Here is a 7,170-nt window from a genome sequence, read left to right on the forward strand (position 1 = left end):
ACCCCAAAAAGTCCAGTATTTCAGAAGTAGGCTAGAATATTAAACAGACTAAAGGAAATGTGTCTTACTTGTTCTACCAGTGTCGTCATAGTGTGATTAGTGCATTGTCACGTGGAGCTTTTGTCATGGAATAAATTAGTGATATAAATAGCCTATTGACAACCTAAAAAAAACAACTTTTATACATAATGATTTCCTCCACAGAAATCCTTTCATTATCCTTAAAGAGGAGGTGTTTTCCTTCTATGGGGTATTAACACATAACATATTTAGATCATTATGTTTCCTTTTATTGTTTTGAAAATGCTATATTAGTTTCAGTTTTGTTTTTGTTGCTCTGAGTCCCCCTTCACTTTGCTCTCCTCACTAAGTCACTCCACCTTCAGAGCGCTATCGCAACACAATCAGCTGCATCCCGCTAATGAAACTACTGCACATCGCATCAAGTTTGTGAAGTTGTAGTGTATTGGTTTGTATAATTGCAGTGTGGGAGCATGGGTAACGTAGGCTTACACAGGCTTGTACTGCTAACTGTAAAAAAACGTTTGAACAGGGGCCGGAAGAGATCGCTAGATTACTCAAACATGCGTGGATGACATTTAAAACCTCTCCAGGCATGTTTTTGATGAGGGAACAGCTTTATAACTTGGTAGAAAGTTTAAAAACAAGTACATTTTGTGTAATACGCCCCTTTTTTGATGCATCTTGGCTCAGATCTGGGTTAGGGTCCAGAGACGCTGAAGGATGGAGCAGATGCAGAGGGATACACCCACTCTACCTTCTGGTCAGATCTCAGAAGCTAAGCGGGTTTGGGCTTTGTCAGTAATTGGGTGGGAGATCGCTATGAATACCAGGTGGAAAAATCATCGCGTCCTTGGGCACGACACTTCATCCACCTTGCCTAGCTCGTTTCCTGATCTGAAGGTTGGTCGGTGGTTCGAATCCGACTCCTGGCTTAAACAGTAGTAGTCAGATGGGATCTCCTGACCTTTGACTCCCACTGTCTAAGTACACTGTTGTATGAAAGTGTCTGTGAGTAGGTGAGTGGTGTGACAGATGTGAGATGTCAGTTATAAACAGGTTAAACAATAGAGCTGATCCGTGCTGCTGTTTGGTTGAAAAGGGAGAGTCCAACATGCTTAAGTGCATATTGTAAAGGAGCTAAGTAACAAGGGACTAAACATAAACCAGGCCTATTCAAGGACTAACCTAGAACTAAACCACGATTAAACTAGGACTATAGCCAACGGGATTTAAGCAGGACTACGCTAGGGATAAACCAGACCAACACAAAGACTGAACTAGGACTAAACCAGGACTATAGTCAATAGGACTTAATCAGGGCTAAGGTAGGACTAAACCAGGCATACACAAGGATTAATCTAGGACTAATCTTGATCAAAACAATGTGTGTGTGTGTGATGTGGGTTAAAATAGGATAAGTTTAGTGTTTAGGTTAACATTAGGGATTAGGTTAAACAAGTAGTGATTCATCAAGGTCAGGGTCAGTCTCCAGGAAGTAAATGGAAGCTAATGTGACGTCTCCACAACACATGTGTATGTCTGTGCGTGTGCATATGTGTGGTATAAATGTGTGTGAGCATGTGTTTGGCGTGTTACCTGACACTAGACATGCCCCTTTGTGGCTCTGTGTCTGTGCCTGTGAACAGGTCTAGTCCAGACACACCCAGCTCTCTCTTGGTTCTCACACTCTGTTCAAAGGTCTTCAAAATGGCTTCTTTATAAACATTTGGAATTTTAGACAATTATAGACATCTTACATTTTACATTATTTATTTATTTATTTTATTTATTTCTTATTTTCTTATTTGTATTTTATTATTGTTATTTGGGTTTTATTTATTTTATTATTATTTATTTATTTAATTTTTATTATTATTTTTTTTTTTTTGCATTTTTTGCATTTTTTAGTATGAACTGTGTTGGAGGAAAAGTGGTTTTGATATGTATAAATATGAGAGTTCCATCTGTGTGTTTGACTGCATCGATGAGGTCAAAGGTCACGTGCTTTGTTTTGGTCATAACAAATGTTCTACCAGACATGGAGCGTATACTGTGTTTCCCAAACAGGGGGTACAGGAGCCTGATAGTGTGAGCGCTGACCAGGGCTACTGGGAAAATTGAAAATGTATTTGAACATTAAAAAATTATCTTTAAAGCAGATCTATTCTGCAAAATGGGCTTTTCGGAGCTTTTAACCATGTAATAGTTGTTATATTTATATTATATTTACTCAGTAGAAGTTGTATTTGGAGTGATTCGCGCATGTTTGAGCAATCTTTAATCACTTATTTTTCCCAGTTTCACCGTCACTGCTCTCGACTTACTTTGTTTCTCCAGTTTTACTTTCTTAATCAGTGATACATGTAGGACTCGGCAGCATTGCATAGTCATTTTGGTGTGGATGAAAAAAAATCCCCTGCCTCCTAGTGTGAAGTGCAGCTATCCAGAGGAGCGGCCGACAGCTACACGGCTCTTTGTTGTGATGACATTAACAGCGACCTCAGCTTCCATTGGGCACTGCAGTTTTCTAAGATGGAAGTCGGCGGACTTGTTTCTATTATTAAGGTGTTTTAGATGAACATTGCGATTTAAAGTGTGCAAATTATAACATAACGATCCGCAGTGTCAGAGATTATGACTATAGAGCAGACACAAGCACAATAGTTTTGCTTTAAAGAGGGGATTTTTTTTTTTCTATGGGGTATTAACTGCTAATACATAACTAACACATATATTGATCACCATGTTACCTTTTATTGCTATGAAAAATGTATATTCACTGAAAGCAACATATTAAAATGTTGTTTGAGTCGCCCCCTCTCTCTCTCACTCCCCCTTCAAAGTGTTATCAAACTACTGCACATCGCATTTATGCAAAACATGGACATGGGTGACGTAGACTTGTGGGCTGAGCGTTGGATAGGATTGTACAGCTAACCATAACCATGAGGAGGGTTTGAATAGTGCCCGGGAGAGATCGCTAGATTACTCAGACCTTTTCACACATGTTTTTGATGAGAGAACAACATTATGTCTCATGATCTCATGTTTCCACGAAGATGTGATCGCTTTGCCGGGAATGTTTGACAAAATGGTGTTACACTTATCTAACTCCATAACATGACACAACCAGGTTTAATGCCATAATCGGAAACTTTCCAATGACATCTCCATGAAGACAAGCAGGGAGCAGAAATTACACAGAGGAGAGTGGATTTAAGCCGCTGCGATTGGACAAAAATGAGCCTAGTTTGCTGTGATTGGTTGAAAAGTGGACGTAGGCTGCTGTGATTGGCTGCGTTAACTGTTTCCAGATGAGCACACATGACCGGGGCCTGTGTAGAGCAGCAGAGCGGGGCCCTTCCTGTCTGCTGACCCCTGGAGCAGTGTGTGTGTGTGTGTGTGTGTGTGTGTGTGTGTGAGGGTCAGAGAGGAGTGTGTGGGAGGGTATTTATCACAGCGTGGGGAATAAAATCTGTATACACTCACGTCATCGCTTACATGTTGATCTGATCGTTTATTATTATTAGATCAACAGCTTTGTTTAAAGTTCAAATAAAGTTAAAATTGAGGTGAAGTTAAGGTTAGGCAAGTAGTGACTATGGTTTAGGTTAGGATCAGTCTCCAGGAAATGAATGGACGTCAATGTAATGTCCTCACAAAGTATGAAAACCCAATATGCATGTGTGTGTCTGTCAAAACAAAATTCTTCTAGTCTCTATAGTGTTTAACTGAGAAGGGAAGTGGAGACACCGTTTTGAAGCGAGAAAAACTTGATTTCAAAGAGGCTTATGAGTTTTTTGCAGCTTTCTACCACGTTATAATATTGTTTCCTCATAAAAAAAAATGCCCGAAGAGGTTTTATATGTCATCCATGCATGTTTGAGTAATCTAGCGATCTCTCCTGAATCTGTCCAATGCTCCGCCCACAAGCCGACGTCACCTACGCTCCCACACGACAATTCTTCGTAAATGTACAAAAACATGACACAAAACAATGCACTACAGTTTCACAAACCTGATGTGATGTGCAGTAGTCTCATTAGCAGGATGTACGTTGATTGTGTTGTGATAGCGCTCTGAACGGGGAGTGATTTAGCACAGAGAGCAAAGAAAGGGGGGGGGGGGGGCTCAGAGTAAAAAAAAAAAACTAAAGTGAAGCTTATAAAACATGTTAACATTGTAACGCTGGGGTGAATATAGCATTTTCAAAACAATAAAAGGTAACACGGTGATCTAAATATGTTATTGTTTGGAATGTTCCACAGTATGACTTTAAACCTATTTATCAAGCAGTTAATTACATTTATTGTATTGCTTAAAAATACACTGAAAATAAAAATATGCATTCTTACCATGTGCAGGCTCTCCAGATCTAACTTGTCTCTATGGAGTTCAAGTTTAATGCCATACTGTGGAATATCCTGGGGAAAGCGATAATATCTCAATGGAGCCAAGAAAGGCGGCAGATCCTGCAGAAAAGTTACATAGTGCACCTTTAAACTGCCACCAATCTGCCACAGTATGTTTCACATCACACTAAACTGCAATGATCAGACACTACTCCGACAAATTGACCACATTAATTCATAAAAACAGACCTGGAGTTGTGTTTTGTTTCATTCACACGTTTTAGTAACTATTTATTATTAGTCTGTTTACATCTCCAAAGCTCAAAATGCTCTGTTCCACCTTGTGATGTCATAACGTTTTCAGGTTAACAGCTACATTTTACCTTTAGTTCAGCAGAGACCGGCAGTTCCAGGTCTGAAATCACCGAAATGATTCTAGTGAAGGTCTTTGGAGTTTAAAACAAAGTGAAGCACCTCCTGTATCACCACATGACATCACAAAGTGGAACAGAGTGTTTTCCATTTGCGAGAAGAAGCCATCCTAAATGTGCAGGGTTTGTGTGTTAAACATGTGTGAATGAAACAAAACACAACTCCAGGTCTGTTTGTGATGAGGAAACATTTATAACATAGAACAGGAAGTGTAATATGGGCCGTTTAAGAAAAGATAAGTACATGAAACTCATATCTATTGATTCATTTATGTATTTTTTGTCTCATGTCTTGTCTCATCCTGTGGCACATGATCCTGTCTCAGCCCCAGTGTGAGTATGAGTAACATGTCATCTGTGTCCACTCTACAAGGCGTCTCTAGTCTTCTGGTCCCAGCTCAACAAACTGTGCTGCTGTTATAGAATATTACTACCACTACTACTATTACTACTACTACTATCAATAGCACTGTGTAGCACTCTACAACAGCAAAAACTGAACCAAAGTGCTTTTCATAAGTGCATAAATAAAAACACAAGTAAAAACAACAATAACAAAAATTCTATATACAAAACAACAAACAATTAAAAAAACAAAACAGTCAGTACTACTACTACTACTAACTAATCTGAAACTTGTTGTGCTCAATGCCAGATCTTTATGTAACAAGTCATTTTTAATTAATGGTTTTATTTCTTCTTTTAATCTTGACTTTATGTTTTTAACCGAAACATGGCTCGACAAACACACAGGTGGAATCAACTCCACTCAAGTTGGCTTTAATCTGAAACCCGAGCAAACAAAAAGGGTGGAGGTGTGTGTGTGTTTTTAGAGATAATTTACTTCCTCACAGTTACTTGTCATTTAGGGTGTTTTCATCTTTTGAGAATCTTTCCTTTAAAATAGAGTTAAAACAGTCACCCTCTATACTCTACTTAGTCATATACAAACCTCCCCAGCACTGTCTGAGTTTTAATGATGATTTTACTGAGATACTTTCAGTCGTATGCACAGACTTTGATGGTTTAGTCATTACAGGTGATTTTGATGTACATGTGGATAATGTGTCTGACAAAAACACTAAAGAGCTCAGTTCTGTCCTTGAAACTTTTGGTCTGGCTCAGCATGTCAACGAGCCCACCCACAACAGAAGACACACTCTGGACCTGCTCATTACAAAAGGAGTAAATATTTCAAATGTCAGAATGTCAGTGTGGTGGATGTTGCTCTGTCTGATCATTTTTGTGTCTTCTTTGTCCTGTCTGTTATTCCCTGATTCTGCAGTTTGAAGGTGCTCTGTTCATGGAAGTGATAGACTTTGAAAATGCCTCATGTTCTAATGTTGATGATTTGTTGAACTCTTTGATTTTGAGTGTTTTGAATGTTCTGGACACCATTGCCCTGATGAAAGTTAAAATGGTTAAAGATAAGCAGAGAGTGCCATGGAGGAATGATGATTCAGTCAGGGCACAGAAAAAGGAGTGTCAGAGGGCAGCAGGTGAATATGGACCAGTGGATTCACTCTGTCACTGCATCCAACAGATCAACGTGTGGATGCAGCTCCACAGCTAAACTCACTGGCCTCTCTGCAGTAAATGTAGAACGCTGAACACATAAGTCCTGTGCTCAGGTCTCTGGCTCCTTGGTCAGAGAATAGACTTTAAAGCAGCTCTGATTGTGAACAAGTCTCTCCATGGACCAGCACCAAAGAACATCTCCCACATGTTGGTGCCACATGAACCATCTCGCAATTTGAGGACCCCAGGGACAGGCCTCCTGCTTTAGTCCTGATGTAGTCCTGGTTTAGTCCTGGTGTTGTACTGGTGTAGTTTAGTTCTGGTTTAGTCCTGGCCTCCTGCTGGTGCCCAGAGTCAGGACTAAAAATGGGGAATCAGTGTTTCAGTTTTATGCAGCTAAAACCTGAAAGATGTGAGACAGACTCTACTAGGCTCAAACTGTTCTGTTTAGCTGTTTATACGACTGATAGGTTTTTATTCTACACTTGTCTCTTTTAAAGTTAATTTTATGATGATCATTTATGTTTGATTTGTTGTATTGCGATTTTAATGCCTTTCTTATTCTGTAAAGCACTTTGAATTACTTTGTGTACCAATTGTGCAATACAAATAAACTGGCCTTGCCCTGCCAACTATAGCTACTATATCCATTACAACTACCCCGTCACTCAGGTACTTGGCAAATAAATATGTACTTTTGTTATATATAGTAGTAACTTTTTCTTGTTCTAATCATACTGATATTGTGGATTAAACCTACTGTACATTTGACCCATCCTTCAACATATCTACATTAAACCTACTGTACATTTGACCCATCCTTCAGTGTCTCTGGGTTAAACCTG

The sequence above is a fragment of the Periophthalmus magnuspinnatus genome, chromosome 1, assembly GCF_009829125.3.
Source record: "Periophthalmus magnuspinnatus isolate fPerMag1 chromosome 1, fPerMag1.2.pri, whole genome shotgun sequence".
Classification (NCBI taxonomy): domain Eukaryota; kingdom Metazoa; phylum Chordata; class Actinopteri; order Gobiiformes; family Gobiidae; genus Periophthalmus; species Periophthalmus magnuspinnatus.